The sequence below is a fragment of the Cygnus atratus genome, chromosome 13, assembly GCF_013377495.2.
Source record: "Cygnus atratus isolate AKBS03 ecotype Queensland, Australia chromosome 13, CAtr_DNAZoo_HiC_assembly, whole genome shotgun sequence".
NCBI classification, from domain to species: domain Eukaryota; kingdom Metazoa; phylum Chordata; class Aves; order Anseriformes; family Anatidae; genus Cygnus; species Cygnus atratus.
The window spans coordinates 16,998,549-17,015,218 of record NC_066374.1 but is presented as its reverse complement, the minus strand read 5'-3'; the positions used below and the strand labels follow the sequence as shown (position 1 = coordinate 17,015,218).

Genomic DNA, 16,670 nt, shown 5'->3' with positions numbered 1-16,670 from the left:
TGTAATTTGCTAGCAGAAGTTTTTGTTTGCTTTCTTAATCACTTTTTAATTGCACTGCATCCCTCTCTTTGATAGATAAATCAGCACTATGGAACACAGTAGAACAAGGTATCTGAATGTTATTAGTCTTCTATGAAATAAGATATTTCATTTCTATTTCCACTCAACCGCTTAGTTTCTCAAAAATCTTAGATGCTGCTTAGTCAAGTTACTTGTAGAAGTATACACAGTAAGGTTAGTAAGATGAACGGGATTCTGACCTTGCTATTTAAACAGTTTGAAACAATAGGAAGCATCCTTCATTGCTCTCAGTTAATAAGAAAATTGCAGTACGCACTTCTGTGTGTACTCAACCAGAGTATCAAGCAGATATTCAGTTCAATATTTGCTAGCTTTGGATTATCCAGAATTTTCTCATTTGTTGTTAGTCATTTACCAAACCCATAAAATCATCAGTGATTTTAGGTGGTAGGTATGGAATATTCTAAGTTTAATGTTTTCATTGCTGAGTCAGTTATGGAATATTCTAAGTTTAAGGTTTTCATCGCTGAGTCAGTGGCCTCAAGGCAAATATTTCTTTAATGAAAGAAATATTGATTTTCTTTAAACTGTGATTGTTTCAAATGCCTTGCTATTTTTCATACAACTTGATTTCTTTTGTCCAAAAAAGAGCACGTGCCACTGAGCGGCTGAGTCAAGATTACCAAGAGCACTACATACCCAAATCTCTCCATGTCTATCAGTGGAGGCATGACTGGCTCCATTCATTATAATGACATATGTTTTGCCACTGTTGAAGAGTTTCTTCTACCTCTTCAGAGAGGATAACCTCAGCAGATAACAAGGCAAATCAGTGTTCATGACATTGTTCTCAGCAGCTACCAGCTGCTTCAAGGTATGTTTATTCACCTTATGGAGAGACACCTGGGGTACCGTGTGTGTGTGTGTGTGTGTGTGTGTGTGTGTAGATAATCAGCATCAGCAGAAGGGGATGGAGCTGAAGGCTCCAGGCAGATGAAATAGACATGGACTCAATATTGAACATTCTATTTAGTTAGCAGAAGAGTTTTCCAGGAAAATGGGACTTTTTCCTACATACCTTTAAACTGGTAAATACTTTCCCTCTATACTAAGAATGGGGAAAATGTTATATCCATTGTAAATACAAATTCTGTTTCATTGACTGTGCTCTTATAGAACGCCTTTTGTATATGAGAATGCCTCGTATCTCCTGGTAGATGTGTACAGAATGCCATCTCTTATAATTACACAAATAATGAAAGTCTATATTATAAACTTTTGCTGCATATTTGCATTCACATAATTCTTTTCTTTTTCTTTTGAGGTATTGTCTTTTGATACTGTAAAAACTCTTTTATCTCACCTGAATGTCTTTCAGAGTACAGGAGAAAGTCAATACTTCTATAAGCTTTCTTCCCCTGTAAGCCTCTAATACTCTTATGTCATTAAGGTATGTACTTAAAGACTTGATTGTTGGCTTTCATTTACTTAATACCTTGGCAAGTTTGCAGTACTGTCACAAAATCTGTTTAGTAGCAAAGCACACAACTGTTCTGCTTTTTAAGCTAGGCTTATTTGTATAAATTTATTCCACAGCCTGCTCATCTTATTTTAATGGCCAGATGTTCTTTTCTCTCTCCTTCTTAATAAACAAATACCCTTAAATAACCAGACATTCTCAGAGTTCTTCATCCTAATGGATTTGATATTTCCACCATTATTTATTTATTTATTTTACTTTTTGGCTGTTTTCTCCTATGAAGCATTAAGGGCACTAAAGATATTTCCAGCTTAAAAATATCTGTTTGAAAGAGATGGACGGAAGTATATCAAAAACCTCCTCTCTGAAGCAGTTCACTTCAATATCTCAAGCAAGCTCACCACTTTTTCTAAAGTGAGCCTGACATCTGTTTTTGTTTACCATTTGGTAATGACATGAATTCATACTAAGAGGATGAAACAAAATTTAAATATAAGTACTCCTTTAGATGCACTAGATAGAGAATATAGCATTTTCAAGACTCTGCTCATCTCCTTACAGTCTACATGAATGCTAGAGGATGGCTTAGTAACGTTAAAAACACCATTTAGGTTTGCTGCTAGGTTTACAAAAACAATTCTCATTCTCAGAACATCTCATGGGGGGGAAAAAAAAAAGGCAAATCAGAAAACCAACAACCAAACACAAAGCAAACCTTTCCATTTCTAAAGGAGTATTTTAAATCAATTTTAGTTCTGAGTGTAAGCATTCTTTTAAAGATATGCAACTGGATATGTTCTTCACCAAAATTAGGCTAAAATCCATTGTAAAATATGAAAACAGACAGTTTAAAATTGAAAGATGATGAAAAGAGCAGACCTCTGGCAGAAATCTAACTTTATGAAGTTATTAGTAATTTGCTAAAATCCCAAATAAAATATTTCAATTCAGTACTGTAGGATTAGATCCTACATTACATGTCTGTATAACCCTGTCTGTATAGTCTCTTCCTCTACATTATTTGATACTGACTCAGTGCCAAAGTAGGTAAAGGACTGAGGCTAATCCAGTTTTGCAAAGGCCCTCTTCCTAGAATTGTTTTCCTGCCTCTGAAAAGCCTACAATCATTCATATTCATGATTAAAAATATCTGTATTCTGAGAGTAAGATACAAGTACTATAGTTGCATCTAAATGACATTGTCAGAAATAGTCTGTATTTAATAAAGTCAAATTATGGAATTTTACCACTGACAATATATTTGTAAAGTTCATTATTTAACACAACTCCATTGCTCTGTTCTAATCCTGTCCTGTGTAAAATTAAAATGTAAACTGAGGCAACAATGAAAAAAATATTTTATTTAGCACTATTTTTCCTGTCCTATTTTACTTATGTATATATGCTGGATATTTTTTAAAAATAGTTCACAATGACACCTAGGCAGAGCTGTGCTCATCTATTCTAATCTTGCAAGACCACAACACATTTCAAGCTTGTAAAATGTGGTTTATACAAATTACTCATGTGCACAGCTGACCCACAGGCAGCACACAGTGAGTGCCAAGTGAAAGTCCTAGATTTAACAGTTCAGGCAAAATCCCAGACACAATGGTAGCTGAGGCTGCTCAGCCTATCATACTAAATTGCTCAGTCTTTGAGGTGGGAGACTGCCAACTGTTAGGGCACTAACTTTCCTAATGCTTGAGTCACTCATGTGGTAAAGCTGAGAGCCACAAGATGCCACTCACCATTCCTTTTATCCCTTTGGAAAGGTTCTGGCTGCAATGAGAAATAAAAAGGAGGGAAGCACAAAAATAATGAAACATATGCAAAAAGAGCAAGAACAATGTACTCCAATTCTAACAGTTTTTACATCCTAAATAGAAGTTAATGTGCAGCATTCTCAAAGGTGCTGATCACAGAGCCCTGGGAATCGGTCACTGACATACTTGAAAGGCATTATGCACCCAGCCAAAACTGAGTTTCCAAGCATCTTTTGATGTCTAGGCATCAGGTAGTGTGCACTGAAGTATGGATTGCTTCCCCTGAAATTAGTATCTTTCACTAACCATCAAATCTCAGTGTTTACTATCCTGACTAATGATTTTTACTCAATTAATTATTTTAAACCAATCAACTCAGAAGGTTTTTGTTCAGCTCAAAAGTGGCTTAGATTCAGATTCTGTTTAACCCAGGCATATAGTGAGATATTTCCGAGATACACAGTTACAGAAGCCTGTTGAAGTATGCTGGGCAATAAATACTCATTGGCTTAAAAACAGGCCTGAGTGGGGACTTTACACTCAACAGAAAAACTTATATGGATATACAGAGATTTTTGCATACTACGTTATAATGATCCACATCATACATGTTAAAACTTTCATCAAAAAATGGTTCATCACAATTGTAAAAGTGAAGTGTAAAAGTGAAGGATAAGACAGGTAGATTGGTATGCCCAAAGTTCTCAATCATCCAGAAAATATTAATCCTTTTTCTACCTCTTGCTCCAGGTGCTTTCTGTCAACTTTCTAGGAGATCCATATTACCCGTAGAAAATAAATCTTTTTAAATATTAACTAGCTGATCTATAAACTCATAGTACTTTTGTTCTTTTTTGTTTGTTTGTTTGTTCTGCAATTTACTAAATTTACCTTTTAAAATTACTTTTAGAAATTTTCAAACAGAGAGAAGACAATCAACAAGACCCCTAATTTTATGGGAATATCAAGGAAGACAGAATAAGTTAATGTCTTAGAAATCTTTTTCTCCCTTTTCGACAGCCATATTTAAGGAAAGAGAGGAGTAATATGAATATTATGCAAAAACGTAAGAGAAGGATAATGCAATCATAGAGGACTTCAAGCACTGATTTAATCCTCAACATTTTAATTACGGATTTTATAAATTAATTTTGATTCTTCCTGGAAAGTTCTTCATGGACTGTGTTCTGAAGTAATAATATCTGATATAATTTATAGTGTTAGGGAAATCCTATTACAACTCACATATGATTGCCTTCTGTGATAGTAATTACTCCCTTCCTAAATTTTGATTTAGAGGTCTCATTTCAAACGAAGGCACCAAAGCCAGGGGTAAAATGGTTCTGTCTCTTGAAGACACTAAGGAAATGCTCCTTTAACCCTACTGAAGCAATCTTGAAATATTCCAGGTAAGGGATATGTTTCCTGGTGGGCTTTTACATTTTCCTGTATTGGATTCAGGAGAAACAACTTTTCACAACTTGATTATTCTCCAAAGCCTTGTATTGCTAAAACCAATAGCTAGATTGTGATCATAAGAAGGGCAGGACAAAAATGTTTCATGATTGAGCCTTGAGGAAATACTTAGGAGTCCTTGGTAGGGTGACCACTAAAGATCTTTCCTCTTTTGGCGCTACTAAATACCTTACAGATTCCTTCAATTTTAGTCCTCTTTCTAGATCTCTACAGTACTCATCAGCCTGCCACATTTTGTATGTTATTCCTGAAAAGTGAGAGCTCAGTAATATAGTCTTTGGCCCTTTATCTTCCAACTCTTGTTGTTACTCAGAAACTACCAGAGCTAACTCTTTGCTTACACAAATTGTCCGTTTTGTTTTCCTGCATCTAACTGATTTGAACGTAATTAACTCCATTAACTTTCATGGTTACTTTTTTTTTTTTTTTTTTATTGATACAAATGAAAAAGCCTTGGACCTCTACATACTAAACTTAGCACTGTGGGGAAAAAGGCTAGAGAAGTCAGCTACCCTGGAAATACAGTTTGTTATTTATAACACTATCCACACACACCACAAGGATTTCTGAGACACTCTCACAACAGAAAAAACAAGGTGCATTTCAATTTATATGAGCACTTGTTTTTGTAAGGATTTAGAATATTTCAATAACCACTGATTGACATAAAATTAAAAGGGAGAAAGAGTAGTTTTGAAAGTGTTTGTGTGCATATTTAACTTGGTGATGTACTGAGGGAATGAATGGACTGCCTCTTATGACCTGTATGGAAAGACAGTAGAATAAAAATGTGATTCTGCACTTAGCCTTTCCTTTTTAATACCTGTCTCATCTCAGATTTGCCACCTTCAGATGAATTACTGCTCCTCCCACGCATAGTGTGAATTGTTTGCTGTATCTCTGAAGCAGCTGCTAAAACTGGGCCAGAGTAAAATCCTGTGATTTATCCTGAGTCAGGGGTGGCATGCCTCTCTACTGCACCCAGCAGCACAACAGAAGGACTTAGATTTCTCCATCTTGCTTATTATTGGGAAGAAGCAAGTTAGTTCCACACTTGAGCTAGAAAAGTTTATTTCCTCTCCTATGTCCAAGCATTTGTTGTAGCCAGCAGAAAAAAAAAGGAGAGGTCACTACACCAACTGTCTCTTAAGCAAAAAGACATAATCCCTCTTTTCTTCACATATTTAGCTAGATTCATTCTCCAAACAGAGATATACAAGAATGCACCAGATTGAAAATGTTCATAAGAAAAGTTTTCCTGTAAGGCAGCAAACTTACTGCCGTTTTAACAGAAACTATTTTTGCATTGGTATGGTCTCTCTTTGGACTTCTGTCTTTGTTTCGGCTGGGATAGAGTTAATTTTCTTCCTACTAGCTGGTATAGTGCTATGTTTTGAATTCAGATTGAGAATAATGCTGATAACACACTGATGTTTTTAGTGGCTGCAGAGCAGTGCTTACACAGAGTCAGGGGCTTTTCAGCTTCTCACACCACCCTGCCGGCAAGGAGGCCAGGGGTGTACAAGGAGCCGGGAAGGGACACAGGCAGGACAGCTGGCCCAGACTAGCCAAGGGGATGTCCTATGCCATGTGGTGTTGTGCGGAGCAACAACAAAATGACAAACATAAGCAAAGCTGGGGGGATCGGCCAGGGGAGGGGCAGGGAAGGGGCCGCTGCTCAGGGAGCAGCTGGGCAGTGGATGGTGAGCAACTGCACTGTGAAACACTTGCTTTGTATATTCCCGTTTTTAATTATTATCATTTTCCCTTCCTTTTCTGTCCTATTAAACTGTCTTTATCTCAACCCACAAGTTTTACCTTTTTTCCAGTTCTCTCCCCCATCCCACTAGGCAAGCGCAGTGAGAGAACGGCTGCGTGGTGCAGAGCTGCCTGCAGGGTTAAACCACAACTTCTCACCATCTGAGACTGTGACATTCTCCGCTAGAAGGAGAAATGTATGTTCCAATCAAAACAGTCACTTTCATGGTAAGTTTATTTTAATCTGCATTTCAGAAACTGTAGCTCTTGAAATAGCAATCCTTATATAAACGGTTGTGAGCAGAAATAATATATTTCAGTGTATTAGAAGTCAAAATGAAGTACGGGTAGAAATTTCACAATAGTCCATAACAAATACCCGAAGTTTATAAATAGATGAATCTGACTGACACCTGGCTGAATTCTTCTTAAGTGACTGGTCTATTTTTTTTTTTTACACGAAAACAGCCCAGGCAAAACAGTAAGGGGGGGAGGGTGGGGTTCAAACTGAAACCACCGATACATGTGACAGAGAGGTACTCTATGAGACTTCCTTTGAATGTTATCAAATCCTGCAGAGAACACCAAAAATTCAGTGAAGAAAGGCTATCCAGTGATTTCATGGGAACCATGAGGGATCGTATCAGCTCATGTTTAAAAAAAAACATTGCTCCACTCCTAATTCTATCTCCTGACAGATGGGACATGATTTTTATAGGCTGAAAAGACAGTAAGAGCACCCTGCAGGACATCCCCCCTTCCCATTACCTGTACACGACTGGCAGGGTCACAGGGTGCTGCCCAGCACGGGCACAGCTCTGCTGCTGTAGACTGGGTATAAAGCACATTGGAAGCGATTTGCACAGCACACATTCAAACCCTGACTATGTGTTTAAACAATACTGTCACTTTCTCAGTATAACTTGCTAGATATGCCCTCTGACACAGTTAGTTTTTCTAAAAACCTCAAAGTAAAAAACGCAGGATGTAGCAATCCCTTCAATGTTAAAAGCTTTAGTTCTGAGCCTTTCATTAGTATACAGAAGGTGAGCCTCTAATTACTAATCTTTCACAGTCTGTAGCACCCTAGGGCTTCCAAACATCCTGGTGAAGGCAGGAAGGATATTTCAGACTTCATTTCAATTCCCTTAAACTTTCGTCAACAGCCTCATTTCAAATGGAAACTGCTCAGTGCTGCTCAGCTGCGCTGTCTCAGCTCCTAAGCTAACCCGGCCCTGAAAAAAAAATGCCCTCATTAAAAGAGATGGGCATGAAATAGGACTCAGTTTCAAAAACCTGTAAACTACTGCAACACTGAAAGATGAATATAAACTTTTGGGGCTTTTCTATATCATGAAGACATTTGGCCATAAAAATATTTTATATACACTGTGGATGGTAAACAGAAGGAAAATACTGATCCGGTTGATATGTATGAAGCTTGTACCACAGCTTTCTTCTAGCCCTTTGCAGTGTTGCTATACACACACATGCCCCAGGCAGATGCTTTGGGGCTTGCATAGACCTGCAGGGAGCCTTTCTGAAAGCTTCTCCTTGCAAATTTGTGTCACCAGAAGGAAATGCTTCTCAAAATTTAGCAATTCAGAACACAACTGCCCATTTTGCAGACTGGCAGAAAACATTTCCAAACTCTTTTCCCATGTGATGTTGGCAGACTTCTACTTTCACCTTCTTCCTCTTATATTCTTTAAAAGTTTTTTTTGGACATGATTACAAATGCCCTGATAGTTCAGTCTTACTTAATGGTAATCCTCCATAACCCAGTGCAAACCTCACTGGCCAAGTGATATATGAACTACGTAGTTATAACTGATGGCTCTTCCTAGGAAAGACACCTTGGATGATTAAATGATATTTCTACTTCATTCTTAATTCAAAACTGATTATTACATGTGGAGTTACTCATGTTACACTTCCCAATTTGAAAAATGAAGACAAGAGATTGAAAACCTCTTTAACAATGCCAAAGAAGGAGATACACAGATATTCACACACAGACACACACTCAAACCATGGAGCGCAATCTGATCTCTGTGTTTTAAACTGTGTTCAAAACCTCTCTTACAGTTCCTGTTGACTTCCAAAGGGAATTCTTGAAATCTAATAGTATTGTAGCTGTTCAGGAGACAGAAACTGCTGTCTTGAAAGAGTTATGATATAGTGCAGCTTGTTGAGCTACGTCAGAAATGCACCACACCTTGTACGGCTGGTATACTCTTTTCTTACACTTTATGAAAATCTGTTAATTATCACTGCATAATATTTCAAAACCTGAGTGTATTTTCAACTATTTCAATTATTTTCAACTTTTCAAATCTTTCCTTTCAAAACCAGTTTAATATTCCACAGGAGTCTACCATGGTGAAGTAGTTGTTTTTTAATAGGAAAAAAGTTTTAAGTTAGTGGTCTCTAACATCGATGATCTGAATATTAAAGTGCCTTTGACACTGATGACACAAGTGAACTGCGGTGCACTACGCTTCATATTTAGCATTCAGGGAAAACATGATCTGTAGCAGCTCTAAAGGGTAATTCTTATCTCTAGAGAAGAGTCTCAATGATCCCATTAACATTGATCACATTTGAAGAAGTCTCAGGCATAATACATTATTAATATCACCCTTTTCTGTTTTTTTAATGGTTTGAAAAGAAACAAGGGAAATTAGATAGAAATGTCGCCATTAAAATAACATAAGTGGTCAGACTAAAACCCACCGAAGACAGGAAATCCAGAATTAAAAGTTACTACTCCCACCAAGTGTCTCCAGACATTAGCTGAACTTGCGTGCTATACTTTGCAATATTGAGTCCTGGCATAAGTTCAAAACAGGGTGACTAAAAGATGAGTCACCTCCTTCCTGCAGGTTTACGTCCAAACCTTAATGCATTTTTTGTGTATCATAGCAGTAGATGTCTTGTAGTTCTCACTCCTTTAGCACATGTGATTGTGCACAGGAGTTTCATCTTCCATAAGGGCGAAATCAGGTTAAGAGGAAGAAATAAAAATTCTCAAGGGATTTGATTGAAAGACTGCTCAGAACGCTTGTCTCCCAGGCTAGATATAAAGTAAAAAAAAACACATTCAAAAATATGAAAAACAGAGAATATATTACCTGAGAAGCTCTTATTTTTTGAAGTAGTGAAAAAGAATAGTTAAAAAACGTCTACTATTACAATATTTAAGGCTACCTTCAGGATCCAGAACCAATGTTCATCTCACATAATATCAGTTCCAAATTTTCCATCAAAATATTTTGTAACTATTTTGAAAAAAGATGTAATTACCCATCTCCACACATGGACACCTTACACCATGTAGAAATCTGAGACTGAGGTAGAACCGTGACGGAAAGGCCAGACCACCAGGAGTGTTGAACTGTCTGAGTGACTGTCATGTTCCCCCAGCGCTAAGAAGTCTGCATAACCTGGACCAGAAGGGCAGGGGCCCTGACTGGTGAGGGTGTGAAGCGTGTGAGTATCACAGACTAGAAACCTTAGAAAAGGAGGAATAGAAATTGTTATCCCCCACTACAACCATCTCACTTGGCAAATAAATTTTAAATTTCACACCACTTGGTGGTATGGTTCCCTTTTTGAGGCCATTCCACCCTACATTCTGTCATGGCACCAATTCCTTACCAACAGACATGTAAGAAAAAAAAAACACCTTGACACCCTGTAAATATAGCTGTAAGCTTTAGCTATTCCTCTATGAACAATAAATGCCCTTTGGTATGTTAAAAGAAAGTTGTGTATTTCTATCACACAGTCACTTAAGAACAAATAGAAAGTTTAAGTTCACAAAACAAGAGTACATAACCAAACAAATTCCTGGCATATAAATAGTTATGCATAGATTTATATTCTAGATAAACACTTTCTGAATTTCTTAAGTTATGAAGTTATTTGTGAAGAACTTCACCAACTTTTTACACACATACAGATGAGAACAGCAGTGGGCTATTGGCAAGGTCAAGGGAATTCTCAGGGCACTAAGTAGGAATTCAAGCACCAACACTGAAGAGTGTTGGGAATCCTGCACTGAAGCTGAATGCAACTGTGCAGAATAAGTCTCTAAAGAAGACTCTACATCTCTATCTACAAAAGCTGATTTTGAAACAGATACATATTCAATTGGTTTCTCCAGAACATAGTCACATGATGTGCTAATAAATGAAATCACTAGTATTATTCAAGAAACAATGTTCTCATAATAAGGCATAAACACTGCTTTTAGAAAGGAGGAGGCTAAGGAAATCCTACACAGTCCTGTCTGAAAGCTGTTTTCTCTCCAAAACCTAAAATAACTAGCAAATTGCAATGGTTAAACCTGTTTATTCTACCTATATTATCTAGGTCTGACATTTTTATGACCTAAGAAAGATAGATCCCATAATACGACAAAGATTTGTAGGCTGGGGTCACAAACAGGAACTGCGAAACAAACTCAAAAATTGTCAGGTAGTTCACAGTAAAAAATTGCTCTGGCATTGCTATTATGTTAAATAAAGGAGTTTATTTAGCTGCCTAATCAATACAAAACAACAGCAAAAGTACCCTTTTCTTTTTCTTTCTTTCTCTTCCTCCACCTCTTTTTCTTTGCCAGTAGCAAACTTTCATAGTGGAAATGCCACTTGTCACTGTACCCGTGCATTTTTTTCAGCACAGCAAAGACTTCAGATCTATCTTCATCAATGAGACTATAGGGAAAAACATCCCCACTTTGTTGTAACAGATTTCCTTCTTTTTTAATGTGAACTCTTTAAAAGGTTACCACATAGCACTTCTGTACTAATGAATGAGTATTAATCTAGTTGGCTTATGGGTCTTTGTTACATGTAGTACAGGAAAATCTTATTTGATTTCAAACCAGCATCAATGATTTTACATTTATTTTTGACAGTACTCTTTGTCTAGTGAGAAGAAGCTTAAGTATTACATTATGTATGGATACATATACATATTTATATGAACTGATGTGTATTTCCACGCACACGTATATATATTTTATATACATTTATTTATATATGTGTGTGCATATATATATATTAAAGTATGTGTGTGTATATATACATATATGTATAAAATCAAAGAAATGCAGTTGCCTAGGTTTTCTTTCAGACAGCAACAGCAAAAACAGCAGGGGGCAAGCAGCAGCAAAGAAACAAAAAGCTTTAGAGTGAGAAGCATAAAAAGGTCCCAAACACATTAGAAACAGATCTCAGTAACAGCATCTCAGCATTAGGGAAATATAGAGTTATGTTGCCTTTTAAAAGTGCATCCCCAAGCAGTTGATATCTATTACCACAAGCAGGTAAAATTCCAGTTCTATGTACATTTGTGAAGCAATTTCTTTCTTTAGGGGAGATATTTTCTATTTGTATCCAGAAGAAATGTAAGAAAGAGGAATTTATTTCATCACATTCATATTGTTTTTGAAGATGTGATTCAAAACCAAATGTTTTAATGATAAGTATATTTATATTTGTTCCATGTATATTAAACTAAATACTTCAAATAACAGGTACTTTCTTAAAAAAAACAAAATCTAGCAAGCTGAATCCCAGCAGGCACTATAAAAGTATGCAGAGCCACTAAAATCCAGTTACCAAGAAGATTACGGAGTGATTTGTACTAGTGTTCTTTTCAAACAACCTTGAGAAGAGAAGAGAAGAGAAGAGAAGAGAAGAGAAGAGAAGAGAAGAGAAGAGAAGAGAAGAGAAGAGAAGAGAAGAGAAGAGAAGAGAAGAGAAGAGAAGAGAAGAGAAGAGAAGGAAAAACCTGTCTCAAAACAGGGATAGTTGCCTCCTGATAAACTTTACATCTTTTTGCTATGTTTTTCTTAGCTGTTACCAAGGCTGACTGGTTTATGGTATGGTTGCTTGTGGTATGAGACAATCTCTTGCTAGTCAGTCTGGTATAGAGGCAGAGCTACAGGCTCAGCTATACGTGAAACCTATTGGCAGCTGTGGACATAGCTTAGGAAAAACAGCTTTCATTATAAGAGTAAGGAAGAAAGAGGGGGATAAGTGGCACAGACTTCAGGTGTCTAAGTGTCTTCAGGCTCTGGAAAGATGCATCAGTCAAAAGAGAGGCACCTATTCTGCCTTAGGCAGCTAGACTCTGAACCGGAGCTCACACATTATTATGGAAGGTTTTCACCCTTCTCTACTCCTTTCTCTTCCACCCAACCACAGAATCTTGAATAACCATTTCTGTTCATATTAGGGTTGAGGGAAAACTCTGCTAGTAAGCTGTAAACCCCTTTTTGTTTAAAGGTAGACTGATTAAAGTACTCCAAGTCCACACATCTATTTGGATTTTCCTGACATTTGATATTTGCTCTGGAGTTCAGTAAGATTAACATCTTGAGGTCAAAGTCACTCAGAGAGTAATGCTTACAGTAAAACCCATGCCATTCTTCTTCACACTGGCAGGTATTAACTACTCCCCTTCTACAACCTCAGGTACCAAATCAGAACTATAAACTTTTGTAAAAAGGTCTTGATCACTCTCAACACTTACCCAATTCTTTTTAAATATTGAAAATTATGCTTTAAAAGAAATTCAGTTTCTTAGATAATGTCTATGGTCTAGGCAAACAGTGCCTTCCCACCCTCCTATTGTGAAAGTGGTTCTTGTTTGTTTACGAGGAACTTTAGCACTTAAAACACTCCCTTTTCTCGGTAGTGGAGTGGTGCAGGTATCCATTTCCCCTCTGCTGAATTTGTCCCAGAACATAACAGGAGGAAAAGCTGAAGAAATAGAGGATAGCAAAACACCTGCATCAAGATTTTTCAAAAACTCTAAGCTATATGTGCACATGCAAGAGTGGAGGGTTGTAGGGTACTGCTCTACAGAAAATCAGAGATGGTCTTTTCTTTTTTCCCCATTCTTGCCCATGAAGCCCCAGCCCTGTCCTTTTCCTGACACCAGTATGTCAGCAAATGGACCATTAACTGGCTCAGAGAGCTGAATAGCTAAATATATCTCTAAAAGAAGTGAATGGAGAAGGCAGTTAGCTGTCCAAGCTAGTTAAGGTTAATAGAAGAAGGGAACAGGACCACAGCATCCCCACACAAACCTAGGTTGGGATGGGTTTCTGTCCCTTTTAGAGCATTCCTCCAGTCCTAAGAACAATTTCAAGAGTAATTGTACACTTGTACAACTATTGTACAAGAGTGTTGGACCCTGGAACAGATTGTTGACCTTTGCCTAGACATTTGGAGGATACACAGCTTGTACTACTTTAATTAAATACAGGGACAATAGCCTGGACCAGTGGTCAGAAACTCATTAATGAGAATGCCTTTGCAGCTATCTTCCAGGCTATCTTTATAAACTCTTCAGGCAATTGTATGGCTGAGAACAGGTCTGAAAATCTACAAGAAGAATAAATGACGGTGGCAGCTCATTATCAGATGAGGGAATGAATCCAGATGGCTGAAAACATGGATAGGGAAAGTTCTACCTAGTTCTTTTAATTTCAGCTAGAATTTTTCCACCCACAGCATATCAGGGAATTAAGAAAATGTCTGCATAAAATTCCTATTTGTAGTGCACTTCTGAAATGTCCGGGGAAAGCATTTGATGCTCAGATACTGGGTTTTAATTACTTTACTTTAAAATTCAGTTTAAAAGACGGACAAGGTGAAAAGACCAGATATGGCTATACATCTGAACTTTTCACAAATCCCTCTTCCTAAAGTGCCTGTAACCAGAGTTTTCCCCAGGATTAACTTCTTGAGCATCCCTTCCTTCACAACCTCTGTCAAATCCCTGTTCAAAACCCCTGAAGGCAAAGCAAAACCACAGAGCCATAGCTATGAGATTCCTGCCATCAAAATCTAAGGCGTCTCCATAGTATTGCTACATAACACACAGTACAAGCACTTGTTAAGCTCACAATGGAACTGGTTTTATCAAAGTAAATTGTGATCAATCTCAAAAAAGCCTTTGTATTATAATTTAAAACTCTGCATTGGCAAAAAGGCTTCTAGAACTTGTAGTGACTTGAATTTTCCAAACAAGGACATACAGCTTATTGGTTTAAATGTAAAAAATTTGCCCGGTTGATTTTATTTCCCTTGGCATTTTTCCTTTTTTCTTGATGGAAGACAGCTTCATTGCTATGCTGATAAAAGAGCAACAAAGCTATATGATACTGCCACCTCCATCAAAAGTCACTTCCTTGTCAAAAATCTATATATTACTGTTGTAGCTGAAAGTGGCTTTGGTGTAGATTCAATGAAATGCTACTGGGAAACTCTATGTGCTTGCATTAAGGCTTTTCTCTCAGTCAGGGAACCTTTTTTTGTCTTTGCTATACTTGTCAACTGCTTAGTGGGCAGGCTGTTGGGAAAACTGAAGCTTTGAGAAGCCTGTTTTCAAGGTAATTAAAAGTAAAGATTTTTTCCTCTTGTTTTTTTGCTGCCCCAGGACTTTTGCACTTGAGTAGAAACTCCCTACTGAAGTAAACACAGCTTTCAAGAATGACATCTTCGGTCAGTACAGCTGCACTTGTGCAGCAGTGATTTTATTATGCAGTGCTGTGTTTAGCCAACTGAGAATGAGAAGACAATTAAAATAAAGCTCTTGTAGAGTACCTGCATTCAGGCAGACATATCATGCGCTTATACGAGATAATATGCCTCAGAGAATGAGAGGGCAAAATTCAGCTAAGATGTAAGCTCTTCTGAAAAATACCCATCACCAGTTAAACTATGCCTATGTATACCAGAGCTGTTGTCATCTAAATAATTCTACAGCGAGCTGTGAAAATTAAGCAGAATTTCTGTGGCAGGAGAACATTGAAGGGAGAGAATTTCAAGATTCTTTTTTTTTTGTTTCTGAAGAATCTTTTCTCTATGATGCTACCATTCCTAGATGAATCTACAAGTTATTACCAAGATACGTCTTGCTCAGATAGTGGGAAAACAGGGCTTTTACTTTTTAATTAAAAAGACTTGAAAAAAATTCTCAAACAGCCTGAACTTAAAATGTTGGTAAAAGGGGAAATCAGAAGTTCTTATCTTTACCCTGTACAGCTCTACAGCTCTTTCCAGGTCTTCCTTGGATGCATTCTCTTCTTTTCTTTCTTATCCTTTACACCTTTTTTTCCTTTTTTTTTTTTTTTCTCAGGGAACAACTGAAGAAAACTAGGCATTAAAAGACGAGAAAAAGACAACTCTAGACAAACCAGTACGTTTCTGTCCATGCACTCTCTTGAGAAATCAGAAGATACAGTGAAACTCACAGACATCAGACAAGTAAAATAAAGCCTCTAGCAAGGCCACAATAAGACATAATAGCTGCCAGTGAAATCTATCACTGTTCAGAGCCCACCTTAACAACAGTGAAGAAAAGGTAAATCTCCACTCAAAAGAGCTGCACCTGTTAAGAGGATGATGATTTATCTCCATGAAATATGACTGCAAATCTTCTAATAACTTACCTTTCTACCCTTCTATCAAAACACATAAGAGTGACAATCCAGTGGTTAAGGCAATTAAATGTCAGCTTCAAATTTTCATCATTTGTAACACTGGGAAATGAGGTCAAAAACAAATTATTCAAATTCAGAGATTAATTTTCAGACACTGTTCTCAAAATTTTAGTGAGAGCCAACTATGACACTCAGAAGTCAGTTTACAGGTTTAATGTACACGGATCATATGCTCAAATGCTAGAATGAAAACCGTCTTAGGGTCCATTTGGGGTTTTGGGTAGAACTGTATGAAACTGAGAATTTACAGATTATGAGAAAAATTGGCATATTTGTATTTCATTTGAAAACTGAAGAAAAGTAGGTTTAGTATTTTCACCTATATTTCATATATATAGAATGGCTGCAGAAAAGTTTCATTTTTAAATTTCATGCCTTAAACTTTTTTTCCTTAAGTATCAAGTCATTTCATACCAACACAAATAGGAACGCTCTGTATTAAAGGTCAAGTTATTTCATTATAGCCATCCATTCAGAGCAGGAAGAAGGGAGTATCTTTCAAACATCTTTCAAAATATCTTTCAAGACATTCTGTACTGCAGCTGCCCTTTTTTGAACTTACTCAGGTTTTGTTAGATTTATAAAAGTAGTAGGCTATTTTTGCAGTTTGTCTGAGATAAATGAAGTTTATTATTGATATGTA

The 16,670-nt window shown here is 37.0% G+C and overlaps 1 long non-coding RNA gene across 1 annotated transcript; it reads left to right on the top strand.

Moving 5' to 3' along the window:
- The first annotated feature begins 747 nt into the window (after positions 1–747).
- LOC126913459 (uncharacterized) lies at positions 748–16,588 on the top strand. The gene is made up of 3 exons (XR_007708793.1): positions 748–895; positions 6,573–6,729; positions 15,664–16,588. It is a non-coding gene; the product is annotated as an uncharacterized LOC126913459 (long non-coding RNA).
- The last annotated feature ends 82 nt before the right edge of the window (positions 16,589–16,670 follow it).